This window comes from Myxocyprinus asiaticus, chromosome 48 (genome assembly GCF_019703515.2).
Source record: "Myxocyprinus asiaticus isolate MX2 ecotype Aquarium Trade chromosome 48, UBuf_Myxa_2, whole genome shotgun sequence".
NCBI classification, from domain to species: Eukaryota; Metazoa; Chordata; class Actinopteri; order Cypriniformes; family Catostomidae; genus Myxocyprinus; species Myxocyprinus asiaticus.
Window position 1 is genome coordinate 28,919,698 of NC_059391.1, and position 24,983 is coordinate 28,944,680.

The window sequence follows — 24,983 nt, forward strand, 5'->3', positions numbered from 1 at the left end:
GAGCATCTAAAATATTTGCGCATCTGAACAATCAGCATGACACATCTCATTTTACAGAATCCGTCTCGTTTTATTGAATGTGCAGATGGAGTTGAGCTCTTGTGAGCACCTCGACTCAGCAGATGGGCTTAAATGAATTCCGTCTTTGATCCCTTGTGCTCTTCATTCATAAGCGTAAACCATCGGAGCGCTGCCCTGCATGATTTTCCCCATCGTCTTTGATCTTTTTTAGGCCAGATTCGCTGGCTCCAGTGGTTTGCTGGAGCCTTTTCTGCTGCTAAGCGTTTTAAGTCCGTTGATGGCGTAGTCACGCCTGAACGTTTGGTGGAAAAGATGTGCTGTTAATGACCTGGTATGGGGGGACTGGAGCGACTTCTCCAACAGAAGCAAACAGAATAGATATATCCTGAATCACACGGTTTCTGAAGTTAATCTTTGAGTGGCTACACCTAATGCACCACCGCGCTCAGTGGGCACGCTTCGCTGTTTCAATAATTATGTAAAAACTCAGTCAGAAGATTTAGCATTTTTCCCCTTCATTTTAATACGTGTTAATACGTATGATTTACACATTTCAATTTCATAACATAATGCCATCAAATTGAATTGAGTAATCTGTTTATTCTGAATCTAAAAGTTCTGAATCTAAACTGTATTTTTTAGGCAGAAAATCAATAATAGTCTTTTAAATATATTTCAGATGATTATATATATATATATATAATCATCTGAAATATATTTGATGTCAATGATGTCAAGCCTTTAGACAATTAGCCAATTAGCTTCTGATAGGAGGTGTACTGAATTGGAGGTGTACCTGTGGATATATTTTAAGGCCTACCTTCAAACTCAGTGCCTCTTTGCTTTACATCATGGGAAAATCAAAAGAAATTAGCCAAGACCTCAGAAAACAATTGTGGAGCTCTACAAGTCTGGTTCATCCTTGGGAGCAATTTCTAAAAACCTGAAGGTACCACGTTCATCTGTACAAACAATAGTACGCAAGTATAAACACCATGGGACCACACAGCCATCATACCGCTCAGGAAGGAGACGCATTCTGTCTCCTAGAGATGAACGTAGTTTGGTGTGAAAAGTGCAAATCAATCCCAGAACAACAGCAAAGGACCTTGTGAAGATGCTGGAGGAAACAGGTAGACAAGTATCTATATCCACAGTAAAACGAGTCCTATATTGACACGATATAGGTTTCTTCAGGAAGGAAGAAGCCACTGCAAAAGAGTCTGACTGGGTGATCTAGTGGTAACTAATTCATCCCATGCATAAGAGGCTTAAGGTTCTAATCCGTCCATATGAAACTTTATATTTTAATTAACAAAGATTGCATCCGCATCTCAGTGGATGGATATCTTGAGTGGGGACACATTTGTTTGCATTTTTGCTATGGGAATCAACTGGAAAAGAGCACGAGCTGCAGAACTCGCTGCAACGAGGAGCGCTCACCGCCCATTCTAGATTCCTCAAGTACATCGCTGCGGCACATATTTTGCTATCTTCTTAATACTGTATAATTAATGCTTATGTTGTTTATGAGCATGCCGTTGTTATTTTGCTAGCATCTTGAACAGATCTTTAACTTTATATGTCATTCTTTTAAAAAATATAGTTACCTGATGAACACAGATACACATACTTAGACTAAACATAACATACTGTGCATGTGTGAGAAGTTGACGAAAGAGGGATCCCTTCTAGACACGACCGATGAAGAGGGCTCATAAACATGGAGCATTTCTCTATAGGTGAATATTACAGGTGCATCTCAATAAATTAGAATGTCGTGGAAAAGTTCATTTATTTCAGTAATTCAACTCAAATTGTGAAACTAGTGTATTAAATAAATTCAGTGCACACAGACTGAAGTAGTTTAAGTCTTTGGTTCTTTTAATTGTGATGATTTTGGCTCACATTTAACAAAAACCCACCAATTCACTATCTCAAATAATTAGAATATGGTGACATGCCAATCAGCTAATCAACTCAAAACACCTTCAAAGGTTTCCTGAGCCTTCAAAATGGTCTCTCAGTTTGGTTCACTAGGCTAAACAATCATGGGGAAGACTGCTGATCTGACAGTTGTCCAGAAGACAATCATTGACACCCTTCACAAGGAGGGTAAGCCACAAACATTCATTGCCAAAGAAGCTGGCTGTTCACAGAGTGCTGTATCCAAGCATGTTAACAGAAAGTTGAGTGGAAGGAAAAAGTGTGGAAGAAAAAGATGCACAACCAACCGAGAGAACCGCAGCCTTATGATTGTCTTCACAAGGACTTCACAAGGAATGGACTGAGGCTGGGGTCAAGGCATCAAGACACAGACATGTCAAGGAATTTGGCTACAGTTGTCATATTCCTCTTGTTAAGCCACTCCTGAACCACAGACAACGTCAGAGGCGTCTTACCTGGGCTAAGGAGAAGAAGAACTGGACTGTTGCCCAGTGGTCCAAAGTCCTCTTTTCAGATGAGAGCAAGTTTTGTATTTCATTTGGAAACCAAGGTCCTAGAGTCTGGAGGAAGGGTGGAGAAGCTCATAGCCCAAGTTGCTTGAAGTCCAGTGTTAAGTTTCCACAGTCTGTGATGATTTGGGGTGCAATGTCATCTGCTGGTGTTGGTCCATTGTGTTTTTTGAAAACCAAAGTCACTGCACCCGTTTACCAAGAAATTTTGGAGCACTTCATGCTTCCTTCTGCTGACCAGCTTTTTAAAGATGCTGATTTCATTTTCCAGCAGGATTTGGCACCTGCCCACACTGCCAAAAGCACCAAAAGTTGGTTAAATGACCATGGTGTTGGTGTGCTTGATTGGCCAGCAAACTCACCAGACCTGAATCCCATAGAGAATCTGTGGGGTATTGTCAAGAGGAAAATGAGAAACAAGAGACCAAAAAATGCAGATGAGCTGAAGGCCACTGTCAAAGAAACCTGGGCTTCCATACCACCTCAGCAGTGCCACAAACTGATCACCTCCATGCCACGCCGAATTGAGGCAGTAATTAAACCAAAAGGAGCCCCTACCAAGTATTGAGTACATATACAGTAAATGAACATACTTTCCAGAAGGCCAACAATTCACTAAAAATGTTTTTTTTATTGGTCTTATGATGTATTCTAATTTTTTGAGATAGTGAATTGGTGGGTTTTTGTTAAATGTGAGCCAAAATCATCACAATTAAAAGAACCAGAGACTTGAACTACTTCAGTCTGTGTGCACTGAATTTATTTAATACACGAGTTTCACAATTTGAGTTGAATTACTGAAATAAATGAACTTTTCCACGACATTCTAATTTATTGAGATGCACCTGTATGTTTACTGCATAAACCGTGATAGTGTGTTAAAGTAAAACATGACAACATGCAGTGTTGATGCACCGGTCTCCCTGTATCATCCACACTGACAATAATGTCAGTTCTCGCTGCGAGAGTATGCAGATTTGAATTCACAAATTCATACTTAACACAGCCTGAATGTATTAAAAATACACTAAACCAAAAATATATCAATACTGACATTATTTAAGTGTATTTATTTAAAATATGTTTGTTTTTTGTTTTTTGTTTTATTTTCTCCCTTTTTCTCGCCTCAATCCGGGTGGCGGAGGACGAATCACAGTTGCCTCCGCGTATGAGACCGTCAACCCGCGCATCTTATCACGTGGCTTCTGGAGTGCGTTACCGCGGAGACATAGCACGTGTGGAGGCCTCAAGTTATTCTCCACGGCATCCACGCTCAACTCACCACACGCCCCACCGAGAGCAAACCACATTATAGCGACCACGAGGAGGTTACTCCATGTGACTCTACCCTCCCTAGCAACCGGGCCAATTTGGTTGCTTAGGAGGCCTGGCTGGAGTCACTCAGCACACCCTGGGATTCGAACTCTCGAACTCCAGGGGTGGTAGTCAGCGTCAATACTCGCTGAGCTACCCAGGCCCCTTAAATTATGCTTTAATAGTAAGCTAAATGCACATACTTTGGTTTCATGTTTTCATGTTTCCAAGAATTTTGTTTTCCTGATGTTGATGTTTTTTAAGTTTGCTTTAGAATGGTTGGTCAGTCAAAAATCAAACATTGCATAAATAAAGCATTGATAAAAAAAAAATAGGAGTATTTATCTGTGTCCTAAATGACACACTGTACACTATGCACTTACAAAATGTACGATGCACTCAGCCATGTAGTGAATTAATTTTCAAAGTGTAGTATCGTCCCACATGGAACACTTAACGTTTTTTACAACACGGAAGCGTTCGCCGTTTAACAACTGATGGATGTGATGTTCCAAACTCAAGTGCTGTGTTGCCGTTAGCTTTAGCACACTATCTACCCTCAGTTCAACACTTATATCTCAATAATATACATATTCACACAGCATGATATGATGGTGAAGTGTTTAACTCACTTTTGTAAGGTGCTGTCTTCACAGAAGTTTCGCTAGTTGTCATATTGTCTATTATTTACATTCACCATCACTGCTGGTAACTCCGTCCCTTTCGTTATGTACGGCAAGCCGCGTGCGCTGAGTGCAAGAAGTGTCCAACATTCCACACTCCGTTTTGATGGTTGAAAAAGTGCATCATCCGGGTACTCGTAGTTCACTTCTTTTTGTTGCATTTTCAGAGTAAACATACTTCTATCAGGAAGACTTGCAGACTTGAGTGAAATTCAAGATTACATTTATTTGATCAATATAAAACAGTAATGTAATGTCTCTCTTTGGTGTAAGCCCCGTCTGGCGGTCCGAAGAAGTTGTACTCAGAACCGTCATATCCTGCTGGAGAAAGGAGGCAGGGGTGAGGAGTCTACCCCCGTGCAGGACGGGACTCAAAAGGTGGTGGTGGGGTGGTGGAGGTTGCCGTGTTAGCACACTGAAACAGCAATGTGATAGAATGTGAGCAGACTTATAAAGCATTGGCTTACATGTGACTGGCTAAGAGTTACCTAGCTAATGGTGCGATGATGTACAGCTGCTTGTCTTACCGCTAGAACTACGCTGTGCTTACATTACTCGCACAACTTACACTTCAAAATAGTGCAGAAGTATGCGGTTTGGGACGCACCTTTTGTATTTTATCATTTTAGTTTAAGCTTTACATCACTTGCAGTTGTTGTTAATATTTGATAGATTTTCATTCATTAAAGTTAAGGATTGTCGATTAAGAAATTTTCTTAAAAGTTTATGCTTTCGCACCCCATTGGCAAATCGTTTTTTTTTTTTTTTTTTTTTTTTTTTATGTGCTCGATTTAGGCTTAAAACAAGAAGAAACTATTTTCTAATGGAGGTAAGTAAAATTAACCGGATTCAAGACCGCGTTTCGCGATTTTGCTTCTCAACTCAATTTTAAGGCAGAAATTGGAGAAATTGCATGCTTTAATATCTTGAACAGATGAAGACATTGTTGATCTCTTCTGAAACTGGGCTTTCTCTTTGCTATGGATAGACCCATATACAGTAGGATTCACTGTATGATATATTATATGTATATGCATATGCATTTCACTGTGAGTGAGCTTCAAATTACTCCCTCTCAGTTCTGCTCTGATGAAATGTCTTTGGCAAGCGAGACATGCAAAGTTCTGATGACCCCAATCGCAAGACACTTGAGTTTAATAGAGGCCAAGCAGATAAAATTTTCCTCCCTGAAATGTAGTTTAAAGCAGCTCAAGTATCATTTATGAGCCCTCAACTCCTGCCAAAAGCCCCTGCTGATTTAAAGTCAATGTTGAAACTTCTGCTCCAGTTACGATATCAAATAAATTAAGTGCCCAAGAGACTGACAGAAGCACAACTGAGAATGCCTGACCCAAAGAGCAGAAACAAAATATTCTCATTAACAAAAAAGCAAAAAAGATCTGTTTTTAGCACAAAAAAAGAAAGAAAGAAAGAAAGAAAGAAGAAAGAAATATGGAATGCCACAACAAGAGGTTCTTAAAGGAATAGTTCAGCCTGCCATATTTACTCACACTCATGTCACTCCAAACCCGTATGCTGTTATTTTTCTGTGGAACACAAAAGTAGAAAATTTGGTAGAAGACCATGTCGGGTCCCACTACTGTCAACTAAGTACAGGAAACTGAGGCTGCAGTGGGCACAGGCTCACCATGACAGTTAAAGACTGTAAAAACATCGCCTGGTCTGACGAATCTGGGTTTCTGCTGAGGTACACAGATGGTGGGCCCACTGCAGCCTCTGTTTTCTGTTCTTGGCTGACAGAAGTGGAACCCGACATGGTCTTCTGCTGTTGTAGTACCATTCACCTCAAGGTTCGACGTTCGATGCTTTTCTGCTCACTACAATTGTACAGAGCAGTTATCTGAGTTACCGTAGCCTTTCTGTCAGCTCGTACCAGTCTGGCCATTCTCTGTCGACCTCTCTCATCAAGGCGTTTCCATCAGCAGAACTGCCGCTCACTGGATGTTTTTTTGTTTTTGCCACCAATTAGAGTAAACTCTAGAGACTGTTGTGTGTGAAAATCCCAGAAATACTCAAACCAGCCCGTCTGGCCCCAACAATCATGCCACGCTCCAAATCACTGAGATCACATTTTTCCCCATTCTGATGGTTGATGTGTACATTACCTGAAGCTCCTGACCCGTATCTGGGTGATTTATGCATTGCACTGCTGATTGGCTGATTAGATAATCGCATGAATAAGTAGATGTGCAGGTGATACATCATTGATAATGTATTTGCAGTGTTTAATTGTCTTTCTCCATGGCTAAGCCCTCAGTGAAATACTTAAAAAAAAATCTTTCTCTCTTCCACATGTGTTTCAGCGTTGAGAGCCGAGGGCCAGACGTGAGATGTTTTGAGAAAGTCTGGTAAAAATCAAGGCACTGCATTGAAACGGGAGTTGGGCTGATGCAGCCGGTGGGGAGCGGGCCGGACCATTCACTGACAGACTCAATAGAGCTGATGGATGAGGTGCGTTCAAGAGGAACCGTCAGTCCAGAAACAGCGCCGAGCGCGACTCATCGGCCCCCAAGAGTCCCCGAATGGCCCCTCATTCCACACAATGAAACGTTCAAAGTCAAGTTGGACCTTTTTATTCAGGTGCAGCCATCAGGGGCCTATGGTAATTACGGGATTTGACAAGACCATTTCTCTTAAAAAAGCTTCGTAGAGGGGCGTTTAAAAACTGCTCAGCTATATCAAGCTTCTGTGCAAGAGTTTGCTGTACAGTATCGTAATTTCAACACAGACAAACACAGCTGATTTTATTCAAAATGTTGTTTTTCATCTCACAATTCTTTTTCTGACACAATCGTTTAGGTTGAGGTTGAAGATTTAAGGTAGGGAGGTCAGTTTTGTTCATTTAAAATTCTCTCATTAACCTTAAAAACCTCATCTATTTGGGAGAACATTTAACTCGCTTTTAGCGCCACACAGTGGACATTTCACCTCGGTACTGCCGCGATACGTGTAATGAAAACACCTCTCGCGACTCGTGCGTCAACAACGACTTTTACTTCAGTGGAAAATTTATCATCAGAAGTTTATCCAGGATGCCGAAAGACTTTATTTCTAAATGTTGTAGCTAAAATGTTGAAAATTTCTCATGCTTAACCACCAAAATGAGAATCTGACAAACAAAAATCAAGATTTGTCTTGACGTTTTTGTGACGGGTGCAGTTTTACAGAGAAACAGAGACGGACTCTTGTCATAAAATTCATTTGGTTCCAGTGTTATTGAAAAAAAAAAAGGCTAAATAATTCCATTATTTATTGACAGGTACAGCAAAAAAAATATTGCCCTTATTAACAGTAATTAAGCTAAATTTGTTGGTGAAATATCAGTAACTGCTGTATGCTTTTGTGTAGGTTGCATTACATTAGTGGTTTATCAGGTGTGTTCTCAAAATATTGTGCTTTCACTTCAGTACGACGTAAGATGTGTTAATGGTCTGTAGGAGTACATTCAGAGGGAATCTGCCACCAACCGTGTGCCGTAGCTGCAAAATCGATTTATTTATTCATTTGTGAAATGAGAGCAGCCAAATCCTGAAGGATTATACAATCCCATAATCCTGTCAGATGCGTGTGTGTGTGTGTGTGTGTGTGTGTGTGTGTGTGTGTGTGTGAGTGTGTGTGTGTGTGTGTGTGTGTGTGTGTGTGTGTGTGTGTGTGAGTGTGTGTGTATGTTGGTTGCACATGTATTGCATAAGGAAAGACAATAACACTTGACTCTTTTAATTACTGCTGTGTCTAGATCAGTTTAAACTGCTTGTTACACAGTTGGAGTCTCAGTTCAGCATTTGACTATGGCACCGCTAGCAGTATTTCTGTGTGTGAGTGTGTGTGTGAGTGTGTGAGTGTGTGAGTGTGTGAGTGTGTGTGTGTGTGTGAGTGTGTGAGTGTGTGTGTGTGTGTGAGTGTGTGAGTGTGAGTGTGGGTGTGTGTGTGTGAGTGTGTGTGTGTGTGTGTGAATGTGTGTGAGTGTGAGTGTGAGTGTGTGTGTGTGTGTGTGTGTGTGTGTGTGTGTGTGTGTGTGTGTGTGTGTGTGTGAATGTGTGTGAGTGTGAGTGTGGGTGTGTGTGTGTGAGTGTGTGTGTGTGAATGTGTGTGAGTGTGAGTGTGTGTGAGTGTGAGTGTGGGTGTGTGTGTGAATGTGTGTGAGTGTGAGTGTGAGTGTGTGTGTGTGAGTGTGTGAGTGTGAGTGTGGGTGTGTGTGTGTGAGTGTGTGTGTGTGTGTGAATGTGTGTGAGTGTGAGTGTGAGTGTGTGTGTGTGTGTGTGTGTGTGTGAGTGTGTGTGTGTGTGTGTGTGTGTGTGAGTGTGTGAGTGTGTGTGTGTGTGTGAGTGTGTGTGTGTGTGTGTGTGAGTGTGAGTGAGTGAGTGTGTGTGTGAGTGTGTGTGTGTGAGTGTGAGTGAGTGAGTGTGTGAGTGTGTGAGTGTGTGAGTGTGAGTGTGTGAGTGTGAGTGTGTGAGTGTGGGTGTGTGTGAGTGTGGGTGTGTGTGAATGTGTGTGTGTGTGTGTGTGTGTGTGTGTGTGAGTGTGTGTGTGTGTGTGAGTGAGTGTGAGTGAGTGTGTGTGTGTGTGTGTGTGTGTGTGTGTGTGTGTGTGTGTGTGTGAGTGTGAGTGAGTGAGTGTGTGTGTGTGTGTGTGTGTGTGTGTGTGTGTGTTTAGGGGTAGAGTTAGGGTTAGGGGATAGAATCTATAGTTTGTACAGTATAAAAATCATTATGTCTGTGGAGAGTCCTCATAATGATAGCTGCACCAACATGTGTGAGTGTGTGAGTGCGTGTGTGTGTGTGTGTGTGTGTGTGTGTGTGTGTGTGTGTTTACTTATGCCAAGTTCACACTACAAAACGAAAGCTCATTTAAAGTCTCTGAGTTTCTTGTCTTCTGACGCATTGGTTTGAACGTTACACAACTAATCACAAGGTACATCAATTGCAATATCATTCTCCACCATGACAGCAAATACGATCCCTGAATTGTGTTACATTGCGTCAGCAGACACTCATTATTAACTCTCAGATCAAATCATATAATTGACCCTTCACTAAGCCCGCCTTAAAAGAGCTTCTGACCAATCCTGTCTCAACAACTGGGGGACGGAGCTTAGCGAAGGGTCAGTTGTACACAACACATATCCAATATGGCAGTACATTAATAATATCTAACCTTGGTGGCTTGGGAAGCTCAGCGAGTATTGACGCTGACTACCACCCCTGGAGTCGTGAGTTCGAATCCAACCAGGTCTCCTAAGCAACCAAATTGGCCCGGTTGCTAGGGAGGGTAGAGTCACATGGGGTAACCTCCTCGTGGTCGCTATAATGTGGTTCTCGTTCTCGGTGGGGTGCGTGGTGAGTTGTGCATGGATGCCGCGGAGAATAGCATGAAGCCTCCACACGTGCTACGTCTCTCAGATTGACGGTCTCAGACGCGGAGGCAACTGAGATTCGTCCTCCGCCACCTGGATTGAGGCGAGTCACTACGCCACCACGAGGACTCAGAGCACATTGGGAATTGGGAATTCCAAATCGGAGAGCTTATTGTACTTTAACAATAAATATAGTACTAATAATTATTATTATTCTCAATATTATATGTTGAAAAGTGGGCTGGGTTCCTCAAAAACAATACAGTGTAAATGCAAAATGGCCCCGTAGCAGGTAAAGTGACATCTGAATCCACTTTCAAAGCCACAGAGAACTCGGTTTCACTCGGTTTCACTCGGTTCGTTATTTGTGAAGTTCCTCTCTTTACTCTCATTTCCTTTTGGCCTGTTAACGAGATCAACCACTGACATTGAGTAAACGATTATTACACTTACGCTTATTACACGACTTCTTACTAGATAAATAAATGGACATGAAATATTGATTTGTGTTATTTGTTATTAATGACATTATTATGTGAGAAGAAAGAGACCAGAGTTTGCATTAATAAGGCTGGGCGATAAAACGATATCTATATTTATTACCACCACCAAGTCTTTCAGCGGAGTCAAACGTCCGCTGAAGACGATGAAATTGGCGAAATTTTATCAAAAAGAGGTCACACACCTTATGACTATATCCTAAACTGAATATACTTCTTGAACTTCAAAGTAAAACGTAGCTTACCCTCTGGAGTTTACTTGCTAACAAACAAGTTATATTCATATATATTCATTCTTGAGACAAACATGTGGAATGCATTTCCTCCCCCATTAATAGTATGAAATGCATATTGTGATAAATACAGAATGATATGTAAAAAACTATTGTGATAATACCTTTTGGCCATATTGCCAGCCCTTATTCCGTCATTTAGATAGCGACTCTTATCTGTTAACTTCATTGCACGGCGCAGAGGCTGTCTCTCATTATTTCAGAGTGCACATTCACACTTTATCTTCTCATCAACAACTGTCTGCTGTGCATAGCTTATCTTTGTTTATTTCTGAAAATGGCAAGTGATGCATGAAAACAGCACCAGAGATATGAGAGAGAGAGACGCCAAATGGAATTGCAAAAATAATGTTGGTTTCCGAAGGGTTTCTCAAACCCAGTCCACCATTGGTCAGAAAACCGTCAAACCCACACCATTGGCTGAGCCAGAAGTTGAGTTTTGCGTTGATAAATTAATCACTTTAAACTTTGACGGTGGAGTACAGGAAAATAAAAAAAGCCCAGTGTTAATCACGTTGACTTTTGATATGAGTGCTGCAGTCACGGACAGTAAACACACACTTTGATGATCATTCCACGCTGTGTGTGGCCTTCTGTGCACCATTTCCTGTCTCCCACTGCGACTTCCTGCTGTGTGTGTTTTTATTCCTTGAAAGCGTCATAATCGCTTCTTACCGCAGCGCAGAGGAGGTCTCTTGTCTCTATTACTGTAACTTTTTGAACGTTCTCACATTAATATACTTCCATATAAGTGCTTATGATGTTTTATCGGTAAAACACTATTATATACATCATATCTGAATCTGTATACAACATCTGAAACTCTCCAGATGTGTGTTTTATGAGTGTGTTTTTAAATTGTCGAACACACTTTAAATGAGACTGAGAATTTTTATTAATGAGTTCAAAATAATTCCAGCAATTCCAAAGAGTTTAAAGGGGTCATATCATACTTTTATTATTATTATTATTATTATTATTATTATTATTTTATGATTGTTTTAATTTTATTATTATTATTATTATTATTATTTATCATTTTATGAGGTTCAATTATAATGTTATAAAATCTCTATGACCTTTAGAATTAAACAGCATTTTTTGGGGCCTGGGTAGCTCAGCGAGTAAAGACGCTGACCAGGGCGTGCTGAGTGACTCCAGCCAGGTCTCCTTAGCAACCAAATTGGCCTGGTTGCTAGGGAGGGTAGAGTCACATGGGGTAACCTCCTTGTGGTCGCTATAATGTGGTTTTCGCTCTCGATGGGGCATGTGGTGAGTTGTGCGTGGATGCCGCCACTCGCGCTACGTCTCCGCGGTAACGCGCTCAACAAGCCACGTGATAAGATGTGCGGATTGACGGTCTCAGACGCGGTGGCAACTGTCACTACGCCACCACGAGGACTTAGAGCGCATTGGGAATTGGGCATTCCAAATTGGGGAGAAAAAGTGGAGAAAGTAAAAAAAAAATAAATACCAGCATTTTTTGGCGCTGTGCTTTTAAAAGAGTCCAAAATGAAAATTCATGACATAATTTTCTCACCCTCATGTCATTCCAAACCCGTGTGGCCGTGTCACCATTTACTTTCACTACCATCACAATTTCTTTTTGTTGTTGTTGTTTAATTAGTCATTTAAATAGGCATTTTTACGTTCGTTTTAGTGTTCACATGTTATGTTGTCATGGTAACAAAGTTGTACAATTGGTTATAACTTTCCACATATGCGGTAAGTGATTTTATCACACATATAAAATCATGTTAACACACATATTGTTTATGTCTTGTGTCTATACTTTTGAAACAGTGAGTATTTGAATGTTTACATATTGACCCCATTGACTTCCATTGTAAGTGTCTCACTGGAACACACATTTGTGCTTTTTTTTTTTTTTTTTTTTTTTCAAAGAAAATTTGTGGTAATCAACATTATGCCACAAATGCTGTCGATTGAGCTTAACTTCTATTGCACTGCAAAAAATGATTTTCAAGACAAGATTTTCCAGTAAATGTGATTTATTTACTTGTCAAGCAAACGTCCTTAAGATTTTAAGTCTTGTTTTGAGAGAAATATAACAGAATCTAGTAAAGTAAAAGCTTCAAACAAGAAAAAAACTGTGTGCCAATGGGGCAAGAGAAATAAACTTAATTCAGAGGAAAAACAAGTTTATTTTTCTTGCCCCATTGGCAGATTTCTTTTCTTGTTTAATCTGAAATTCACTTAATTTTGTCAGATTTCTCTTAAAACAAGACAAAATATCTTATGACATTTTGCTTGACAAGTAAATACATCACGTTTTGAGAATGCTTAGATAATTTTATTGTCTTGAAAATCATTTTTTGCAGTGTGATCCCGCAATATTCCTTTCAAATCATCTCGAAATTCACAGTATACAGTATAGTATGCATATTTGATATACGGCCCAGCCCTAGTTGCACTATTACATATCCTCGGTGAAGTAAGGACTTTCAAATGCTCTATAATGAACCAATATGTTGGTTAACCAAGCGAGCAATGTCATTACGGTTAGAGGAAATGATCATGATAATATGTTGTTAATAATCCGCCTCTCACCGGTGAATATGCCCCATTGAAGCCACTCAGAACATAATCGGAAATGAAGTGATTTTGTACTGACACCAGACGTGAAATTCTGTGTTATGGAGACTTGATTCTCGAAAACATTCATTCTGAACATTAAGTGTGCTTGATTCCGGATGTTTGCTTGAACAAAGAAGTCATTTCATGGTCATTTATACGTTCTGTCCTTAATTGGACAATTATTTGTCTCATTGTTTGGCAAATTACTCAGAACCACATTAGACATGATGAGCAATAACGCTGTTTACTTGGTGATCAGGGGCGTTGTTAGCGTTGGAGAAGATAAGTGGCTTTTGCGGGTTGGTGAGACTGGCGTTTTGCCGTTTGTTGTTTTGCCATTGGTCTTGTTGGGGGGATACGTGCAACGAGCCACGTAAAATAATTTTGCAGAAATGTTGGTAGACCAGGCTGATTGACGTTGAACTTGTAGCTTGTAGTTTGAGAAGCTTCCCAACAGTAAACCGCACCACGTTATGGAGGCAGACGTTAGACATTTTCACTTATGAAGACAGAGGACTAAACAAAAAGAAAACGCTGTCTCAGGATTTCTAGCGTCTGTGAGCTTGTTGCTATTTCAGCCGTCAAAGAAATATTGATGTGCACACAGAAAATTGCATTTCCGTTTCAATGGCAAAAACTTTTCTGCCTCCCTGACACTGAATTTTAAGTTGCTTGTGTACAAATTTAGATTGTGCTTTGCAGTTCTATGGCTGCCCTGCGTTGTATGGAAAGTCGCATTTTTCACACAAGATGTCCAAAAGCATTCCCTCAGAGTCTTGCGTTGGCCTTGTTGTCTTGTCTTCTTTCCAAAAACATGTTGTGTCTGTTTTTCATTGAGAACAGAAGAGACGTTTTAGGAATCCTGCAGCAGAAAGTGACAGAACATCGAGAAGAACGATTATTTGGCCACTTTCAGGGTTAGTTCACCCTAACATGAAAACTAAATTAAAACGTAATGTCCATCGCACTATTAAACCACTCTTTTTCCGAAAGCCCTTCTGTAGTTGTTTGTGACTTTCGAGAAGGTTGACGCGTGTGTGCGTTTTACTTAAATTGCATGCATTGAGGTGTAGATGGTAAAAACCATCGATTTACCGTTTTAAGTAGCTGAAGTCACTCAAGGGCCTCAAACATCAATACCAGGCTGATTCTGAAGAACTTTTCCCATTGAATAGTGGCAGAATGCATTAACTTGCCACATCTGTTCACCGTAACCAGAAGTGTGCTGAGCTAAAAATCTATTTCCATTGTTTTTCTAGCCTCTTTGAACACTTGCAAAGAGCGTTTGTCAATATCGGTTTAAAATGTTTGAGGGAGCTGAAATCTGTCTGGATCTCACTAACAATCATTCGCCATCAGTTCTGCAGATACAGAAGAGAAGAAACAAAAGAGTATATGTATGAAACAGGAGAGAACAATGTCATTGCTCGTTAATTTATCAAAGAGACACACGTCCTCTTTACATATTGCTTTCATTAGTTTTCTTGCACTAAAGGCACAGTTGACACAGTTTATCTAAGACAACAGGATTGGGCAAATTCAGGATTCCCTTTTAATCCATGAGCATGAATTTTAATATAATTGGCCGCCACTTTTCCCAGAATGATAAAGTGGAAATACACTGAAATTCAACCTAGTCACACAACAGGAATTGCATTAGTTAAACACAAGTTTTTCATCATTAATTTGGACTATTTGTGTCTATTTATTCTGCCATTATGCCATATTTATTCTATTTATTCTGTCACAAAAAAAATAATTCCTGGCATTTAAACAAAACCATGTAAAGAAATGTTTACAATTAGATAAATGTAAATATGCTTAACTTTGCAAAGTGAATTTTTTTTTATTTATTTAAATGCAGTTGCTTTTTCATTTATCAAACTGCATTGTATAACATTTAAATATTGTTTACTACGTTTTAAAAGTTCATACTACTTATTTGTAATATTACCTCTTTACGTTTGATTTATGTAAAAAAAAAAATTACAAAAAAAATTACATTAATTTGCGAATAACTGTGTATAATAAAGTTTTAAACATTTAATATCTATTCACGTACATTTTAAATATATTTTATTGTTGGTGTTCTTCCACCATGGTCCATAAAATGAAAGATTAATTTATGAAATATAATGAAATAAAAACAGATCTAACATAAAGGCAATCTGAGTAAATGTTATTTATTGAAGCAAAAACGTTATCCAATACCAACTGGGCCTGTGTGAAAAAGGATATAGTCACTAAATCCCCAAATCTATGAAACTGCATTCATAATGGGGTTCAGCTGGACTAGACACACTCAGACCTGATTACTGCCAGCCCTGTTCAATCAAATCAACACCTTCAAGGACTTTTGCAGCAGTGTGAAGTTGGCTAAGAGGTCTCGCCCTGTAGCACACTATGCCAAGGTCGAAAGAAACTCCATAAATGATGAGGAAAAAGGTGATTGAAATACATCAGTCTGGGAAGGGTTACAAAGCTATTTCAAAGGCTCTGGGACTCCAAAGAACCACAGTGAGAGCCATTATCTCCAAATGGAGAAAACGTGGCACAGTAGTGAACCCTCCCAGAAGTGGCCAACCTTCCAAACTTCCTCCAAGAGCACAGCGATGACTCATAAAGGAAGTCAGCCAAGCAAAAAAGCCAAGGACAGCATCCAAGGAACTGCAGGCCTCTCTCGCATCACTAAAGGTCACTGTTCGTGACTCCACTGTCAGAAAGACACTGGATAAAAATGCCATCCATGGAAGAGTGGTGAGGCGAAAACCACTGCTAACCCAGAAGAACATTAAGTCTCGTCTGAATATTGCCAAAACACACCTTGATGATCCTCAAACCTTTTGGGAGAATGTTCTGTGGACTGATGTGTCGAAAGTGGAACTGTTTGGAAGATAGGTGTCCCGTTACATCTGGCGTAAATCAAACACAGAATTCCACAAAAAGAACATCATACCTATGGTCAAGCATGGTGGTGGTAGTGTGATGGTGTGGGGATGCTTTGCTGCTTCAGGGCGACTTGCAATAATTGAGGGAAACATGAATTCTTCTCTCTACCAGAAAATCCTAAAGGAGAACGTCCGGTCATCAGTCCGTGATTTGAAGCTTAAGAGCAACTGGATTATGCAGCAAGACAATGATCCAAAGCATAGGAGTAAATCCACCTCTGAATGGCTCAAAAGAAGCTAAATTAAAGTTTTGGAGTGGCCTAGTCAATGTCCTGAAGTGAACCCGATTGAGATGCTGTGGCAGGACCTTAAACAGGCAGTTCATGCACGAAAACCCTCCAATGTGGCTGAACTAAAGCAGTTCTGCAAAGAAGAGTGGGCCAAAATTCCCCCACAGTGTTGTGAAAGACGGTTCTCCAGTTATAGGAAGCGTTTGGTTGCAGTTGTTGCTGCTAAAGGTGGCACAACCAGCTATTAAGTTTAAGGGGGCAGTTAGTTTTTCACATGGGTGATATAGGTGTTGGATAACTTCTTTGCTTCAATAAATATATATATATATATATATTTGAAAACTGTAGTTTGTGTTTACTCAAGTGGCCTTTGTTATAAATGATTGGCGGTATTCCTAATATTGAATTAAAATTATTATTTTTATTTTTTTCCCCTTTTTTCTCCCAATTTGGAATGCCCAATTCCCAATGTGCTTTTAAGTCCTCGTGGTTGTGTACTGATTCGCCTCAGTCCGGGTGGCGGAGGACGAATCTCAGTTGCCTCCGCATCTGAGACCATCAACCCACGTATCTTATCACATGGCTTGTTGAGTGCGTTGCCACAGAGACATAGTACGTGTGGAGGCTTCACGCCATCCACTGCAACAACCACGCTCAACTCACCACATGCCCCACCGAGAGCGAGAACCACATTATAGCGACCACGAGGAGTTTACCCCATGTGACTCTACCCTCCCTAGCAACCAGGCCAATTTGGTTGCTTAGGAGACCTGGCTGGAGTCACTCAGCACACCCTGGGATTCGAACTAGCGAGCTAGCGAACTCCAGGGGTGGTAGCCAGCGTTTTTTACCATTGAGCTACCCAGGCCCTGAATTAAATTATTAATATCATAGTGTCTGTTGAAATGTTTCCGGGTAATTCATTTTTTGTGACTAAAAGTAGTCATGCTACTAACTTAACCTCATTTTATGTTGCATGTCAGTAGCTCAGCCACATTAAAAACAGTGTAGCTTTAAATAAATGCATGCTTTTCATTTTGTTGTCTAGTTGCATTAGTTGTATATTGTGTTTGTCCTCAGTTTGTTTGTGCCAGATGAATACTAATTTGATTACTACTAATATCTGATAGTTACATATTTTCAAAGATTTTACCCCCTATGTAGTCAGCTCTTTTTTATGAGTAACTTTTAGTGCAACTGCATTAATTGTAGTTTAACTGCTTTAAGTTGAGCAGTTTGAAGCTAACGTTTTAAAATAGCTTCCAGCTTAACAGGTCGGTCAGACATGAAGTCTCTCTACTGGGACGTCCTGTGTTTAAGTCTTTCTCTTCAGCATGTGTAAAGAGGTTGCTGCAGTGAGACAGCATGCATTTATATCACTGGCGATAATGTTTTCATGAGCTGAAGAGAGCCGCCATCTGTGAATGGATGCTGCCACAGTCGCCTCGGGATTCAGCAAACTAAATAACAGCTCTTGAGAATTTAAATACTCACAGCTATCATAAATCTTGTATGATGTGTAAATGAAAAGCGGACAGACTTGATTAAACATGACCTGTGTCTATAGTTTATGTCATTATTGCAGTTACTGTATCTTCTTAAAAGTCCTTTCTATTTTTGGCTTTATTATGTGCGGCAAGTGCTTTTGCAATAGTGTGTTTGATTATATTTATCCTGGTATAGCCTTCTTGAATTTCTATTTGAAAGGGAATTTTTGAAAGAGGGAATTTTAAAAGTAAAAGGGCTCTAGAATCAAACACGAGGGGGTTTATAGTTTCAGACCGGAGAGATGATGATAGATTCTGTTAAGACGGTCCGTAAGAGCATCTTTCCTCCGGGAAAGATTAGACGTGGTCCGGGTCATGATACACGTGGAGAACTTGGTCGCTCTGTGAATAGACAGAAGATTTATTGAGTTTTCAGACTCCCATCCATCTTCCCCATCGGCTGTGTGCTGGATATATTTCACCAAGATTAAACGAGCCACACCAATCCTTAAAAACTTTGATTCTGCTTGCAAAGTTTTAAAGACGAGCAATATTTCATCTTAATAATCCAGTCAGCTCTTACTATTAGACAGTCTAAACACGGGACTGAATATCGCTCATAATAAAATGATCTCTCTATTGACCGAGAGAGTAAAAACATGTACATATTTATCTCCAGTAATTGAGCAAATAAGCTGGTATTAAATACAGTCATTCAAAAGTTTGGAGTCATTTTAATGTGCAAGTTATTTGAAATCTCGATAGAGATAATTTGTTTGGTTCCTGAAGTACACAGTCTTTTTTCTTCTTTTTAATGTTGTTGTTTCAGATCAAGGTTTGTGATGTTGTGATTCGCCTCAAAGCTGGTTGGTTTGGTTCATGGTGCGCAACTCTTTTATGAAGGATTTTATGAAATGGGAAAAATACTTCCGGGACCAAGATGGCAGAAAAAGTGGGCGGGCACTGTTGTACTCGATTGCCACAATTCCCATTCCATGGTAGCTGATTGCTGGAGCTTGCTTTAGGACATCATATTACTCACATATACCATTGCTGAACAACTTTAGATCTCATTGTAGTTTGGAAGGTTTAAATGTTTAAAGAATAGAAACGGAAATGAACGAGATTCGACAATGCCGATATTTTACACCACTTCCTGGCTTCATTCAGAGTGAATAGATGATTAGGGTGTGGCGACATACTAATTAGGCGATTAGCATGATTTTATAGTAAAAAATAATTTTGCAGTAATTAATTACCACTCCTGCTGTGAGAGCTTTGGACTTTAACGAGAGTAGAGTAATTCTAGAGTTTCCTGCTGAGCTCTCCTGCTGTAACTCACTCGATGGGAACGTTTCATTCTCAGGCTTCTAGTTTCCTAAAGCTGTCTGGTTGACAAGTTACATCTTGATGAAATATTAAGGGAGACAAACATTGATTTTCTTCAAATAATGTGCACCGATGAACTGTAAAAAATGTAAGACCTCAGATGTGTAAAGTAGGGTTATTTCAGATTCCTTGTTGACTTTAAATGCTCTACTGTGATTTCTTCAGGTACTGTATAAGGATGGTAACCAGACGTGTGTGAATTTAAATTCATCTCAGATAACTGAAGCCAGCATCACTGCCAAGAACTGATTTATAATGGAAGCTCATTTAAATATTAAACATTGTATGCAGATATAATACAAGCAAACACATTCATTACACTCTTCCTCTTTCTCATTATGGCGTTCTTTCTCTGCAGCACACACACCTGTAATCAAACAATCGCACAGGTTGTGGAAGTGAGATAAATCTGCTGTCGTCTCTCTGACCGTTCTAGAATTTCAAAGAGCTGAAGAGTGTTTCAGTTGGACCTTGTGTCCGCTCTGAAGCACCTCACGTCTGCGAGCCATCAGAGAGAAACTTGCGAGTCCTCGGTGAGAGGAGCAGGTGCTCTATTCATCTGGGTTTGGAGAGACTCTCAAACTCCTGACACCATCTGTCTGTACAGCCCGTGTTCTCGGCCAGTCGAGCGATGGGTCCAAAACAGCACCAGCCAAAAGTGTGAGTTCATGTCATGTATTTGATCAGTATTTTTGTCTTGTTTTCAAGTAAACATATCTAAAACATCCTTAAAACAAGAAAAATCCAACACACAGAAAATCGACATTTTGCTACCGAATGTTCCGGTACCCTGAAATCGATCGCAGATCTTACGTAATGCTGCTTCTTAAGTAATTGTTTCTTATTTTAAGGATGTTTAGATATTTTAACTGGAAAATAAGACAAATACACTCTTTTTTTGAATCGTAAAACAAAACAAATTCAGCATGATCTTGCAGGAAATGTCCCAGTACCCTAAAATCGACCACATTCTGCCAAGATACTCACAAGCGCCATCTCCAATCAGACATTTTTACGTCAATTCAGACGCATTTATCTTTTCCTCTAGCGGTACTGATAGCACGTTCCATGAGCAGCTTTAGTGGCACGTGTTCTGGTCCCGTGGAAGCCAAGAAATAATCGCATTCATGTAAACTATGATTAGCGGGATTTGGAGGTTGCATTTTCGCTCAAAAATTACGTTTTTAATCCACTGATGATTAGGTTTAGGGTTGGGGTTTGAGTTAGGGTGTATAGTTAATCAAATGTACACTCCCGTTGACTGTATTATATAATTTACATCTAAAATACAACCTGTTTTTGGCGCCACTCTGTTGACATTTTAACATCACTTCCAGCTTCAGCCACTGGGGGCAGCGATTAGAATATCAGTAAGTACCGACAGACTTTCGACCTACTTTTGCCAAATTCACAGTGAGATTCGGTGTGTAAAAATGTATTTTCTGAATCTATTTTATTTTTTTTTTTTTTTTTAGATAACACTTGTTTTCAGAGAATATATCTTGAATGAAGTTTATCTTAGATTTTTTTCTTACCCTGTTGGTTTATTTTATTTATATTTATATGTATATTATATTATTTATATTTATTTATATATAGGATGTTTAGATATTTTTACTGGGGGAAAAAAAGACAAAAACACTCAGTAAATACATTTTATTAATTGTATTTTTTTTGCATTAAAACAAAACAAATTCAACATGATCTCATAGAAAACCGGCACGTTGCTGCCGAATGTTCCGGTACCCTGAAATCGACCCCATTCTGCTGAGTTACTCACAAGATCCATCTCCCATTAGACATTTTTGCGTCAGTTCAAACGCATTTATCTTTTCCTCTAGCAGTACTGATAGCGCATTCCGTGAGCAGCCTTAGTGACATGGGTTCTGGTCCCGTGGAAAGCAGGAAGTAATCACGTACATGTAAACAATGGTTAGCAGAGAGTGAATTTTCACTCTAAAATTAAGTTTTTACGCCACTGACGGTTAAGTTTAGGGTTTGGGTTAAGGCATATGGTTAATAAAATGTGCACTCCCATTGTTTTTATTACATCATTTACAACTGAAAAAATCAAACTCGCTTTTGGCGCCACTCTGTGGACATTTTAACAGCACTTCCAGCTTCGGCCACTGGGGGCAGCGGTTAGAATATCGGTAAGAACAGATCGATTTCAGCTGAACATTTTTTTTTTTAAATTTAAAATTTAAATAGTGAGATCCGTGTTGTTTTTTTGTTGTTGTTGTTTTTTTTAAAATATCACTTGTTTTCAGAGAATTATCTTGAATTTAGTTTATTTTAGACTTTTTTCTTACACTGTTGGTAAATTGATTTTTCATGTTTTAAGGATAAACCTTGATTTGAGGTCTCAATCATATCCGTTGCGCAAACATTGCTTTGGTGAATTATGTGCCTTAGCAAACACAGATAATAATAAAATTGTCCTCAACGTTTCCACCATCTTTTCAGTTTGCCTTCTAGGAAAAAAGCATTCTGGAATTGCTTTTTGGATACATGCAATTTGGATAAATTTGATGGCTACTGTTTAAAAAAGCCTTCACATTAGATGTGGCCAAATTTGAAATGTATTTTTCAGCCATGCAAGTTCAGCTTTATCTACTTGAATGGGGGGGGGGGGGGGATGAAACCTCCAAAACGGTTTTGTCAATATTACATTCAAATAATTTATTTCAAATTAGCCATAAGGTCTTGACAACCATGGTATCACAAGTTGTGCTGCTTTGACGGTAAAACGCAAATGCACATATGAAAATGCATGTCACGGTGTTAGGCTACAGTAAACGTATTACCTCTCAATTTCTTTTCTACTATACATTGTGTTCATCATTTTATTTCAGCTGCTGTTGTTTATGCTGCAGGTGGGATCAGAATATGGCCCTTCACATAACAGAAGTGACCCTGAATCCATTCAGGTTCATCGTGGGGTTAGTTTTCCCATCAGTTTCACAGACGAGTTCCATGTGTTGCCTGCCACGTTCCTGTTTCTCGGGGCTGCATTTCTTACAAGCGTGTAAGCTGTGTTTGTGTGTGTTTGGGGAAATACTGAAGGACACATTGGAATTCTGTTTTCATTCTGTAGACAAAAAAGAACAATTGCGAATGCTGTCTGTGTGAGCAATTAACATCTGAGCATTCATTATTGAACACTGCAGTGTGCAGCCGCACAAGAATGGAATTTCCAAACAACAGCTCTCGCTGTGATTACACACTGGATGTACATAATGATGTTTTTAATCATTTTGCTCAGATGGTTTCATGGGGGTTTAATCAAACTGCTGTGGGTTTTCATGATGATTATTTACTATTTCGGTGTGCATAATTGGAATTGTACATCATTTTCTTTATAATCATATACCTCATTTATGTTCATATGGAGGGCCAAATTACTCAAAATTAAATAATTTACTAAATCTTCAAATAAATCGTTCAATACATAATGAAAATGTAAATAAATTAAACTATTAAAAAAAACAATGAAATCTTTTAATTAAAAATGTAATTATGAAATAAATTAATAAATGTCCCTTACTTTATTTTAGCACTAGTTTTGTCCATTTTCATTTTAACATTATTTTTAGGTTGATCTTTCATTTAAACATGAGCTTCATGTCAGTACATTTTCAGGGCTACGGCTATCGGCACATCATTCAGCGACAGTGGGCGTCACCTTTCAGTTTTGTTTTTTAAACTTTCTGTCAGTGAGTTTAGGCACAATTCTTTTTTTTTCCCATACCACAACAACATCTGAGCTTGTTATAATAAATGTATTACGTTTTAATAATAATTTTTACGTTTAATTATACATTTGTTATAATTATTTTTAAAGATTTCTCGTTAACTCTTGCAGATGAAGATGCCAACCAAAACTTTTTTTTTTTCTGATTTTCTCCCTTTTTCTGCCCAATTTGGAATTCCCAATGCGCTCTAAGTCCTCGTGGTGGCGTATTGACTCGCCTCAATCCGGGTGGCGGAGGACGAATCTCAGTTGCCTCCACGTCTGAGACCGTAAATCCACGCATCTTATCACGTGACTTGTTGAGCGCGTTACCTCGGAGACCTAGTGCGTGTGGAGGCTTCACGCTATTCTCCACGGCATCCACGCACAACTCGCCACACGCCCCACTGAGAGTGAGAACCACATTATAGCGACCACGAGGAGGTTACCCCATGTGACTCTACCCTCCCTAGCAACCGGGCCAATTTGGTTGCTTAGGAGACCTGGCTGGAGTCACTCAGCATGCCCTGGATTCAAACTCGTGACTCCAGAGGTGGTAGTCAGCGTCAATACTCGCTGAGCTACCCAGGCCCCCCGCCAACCAAAACTTTTAATCCATACACAGAATGTAAGAGAAATGTTGGCCGAATTAAATGCTGTAAACAGCAGTAACATTGGCTTAGGTGTAGGGTTGCGAACTGTCCCATATTCGCCAGGATGTTCTGTACTTTGGCCAAAATTCTGACATCCCATCCTGGACGACTCTTGTCCTGTTGTACAGTGGCCAAACACTCAAGCGGAATCCCCCCGTGCCCCCTTCGCATGGTGCCGTCCCATATTTTAGTGCTCAAAATGCTCAAGTGTGCCGTCACCGTGAAATTGAAAATAAAAAGGGATGAAGCTTGTGCCTAATTGAAAAAAACAAAAAACAAAACAAAAACAAAAAACAATCTAAATAATGCTAAAATGAAAATGGATGCAAACTAGTGCTAAAATGACATTAAAGAACATTTATTGATTTATTTAGTGAGTTAATGATCAATTTAATGATTTAAACGTTTTTTTAACGATTGCAGTATGCTTTTAACGATTCAAATGTTTCTTTAATTATTTAATTGTAAGTAATTTGGCCCTCCATACGATCATAATTTACAGTAAATTTTCACATCAATACAAATTTCTGTGAATTGTTCGCAAAACCAATGATTACCTAAACTGTCACAACAATGTGAATTTCTAAACTAATTTCTGTGTACATCGTTCGAAAAACACAGAGCGACGTTTTTGCATAAATAGTAGCATGAGTGCGAATTCACGAATGAATTTTAAATAAACCCGCCCCTAAACGGCACACAAAAACCAGCTGTGATTGGTCACTTCACATGTCAGTCAAGCCGTCTCTTCCATTGTAAGTGGGCGGTTCTTGCCCAGAATCGGCCGTGATGCAGACCAGACTTTATTCTGACAATCAGAAGTCTATTTCTGTGATGTTTGTGTATCCAGCACAAGTCTGCAGTCATTTGAAGACGGTGTGTTCGTGTGTCTTGTGGTTGTGGCTCCTCCAAATAATAACCTTGATGTCTTACCTTCTCCTCTGTGAATTTAGATGCATGCAGCCAGTCTCTCTCTCTCTCTCTCGCTCTCTCTCTCTGCTCTGTATTTCAGGTTATAAACTCCCTCAGGGTGGCATTGTGCATCTAAACCATCCTCTCTACTGCGATATGTATGTGTGGATTTGTGGCACCTGTTCACCTCCTCTATACCTATATCTCTCTCTTTCGGTCTTTCATCCCCGTTTCTCAACAGCACAGCCAGAAGACAGCAAACGAAGTGTGTTTGTGTGCATTTAAGTATGCACATGTTGCCTTGACAAAGGGTTTCGTCAAAACTTGAAAGTGTGCTTTATTAAAGCAAGTTCAGGAGTGTGTTTGTGGGCAGAAGGTTTTTCAGACCATTT

The 24,983-nt window shown here is 39.6% G+C and overlaps 1 protein-coding gene across 1 annotated transcript in view; it reads left to right on the plus strand.

Annotated features, from left to right (window-relative positions):
- The window catches only part of LOC127437102 (integrin alpha-11-like), a 563,744-nt gene that overhangs the window by 134,590 nt on the left and 404,171 nt on the right, over positions 1 to 24,983 (plus strand). The gene's annotated exons all lie outside the window — the stretch shown is intronic.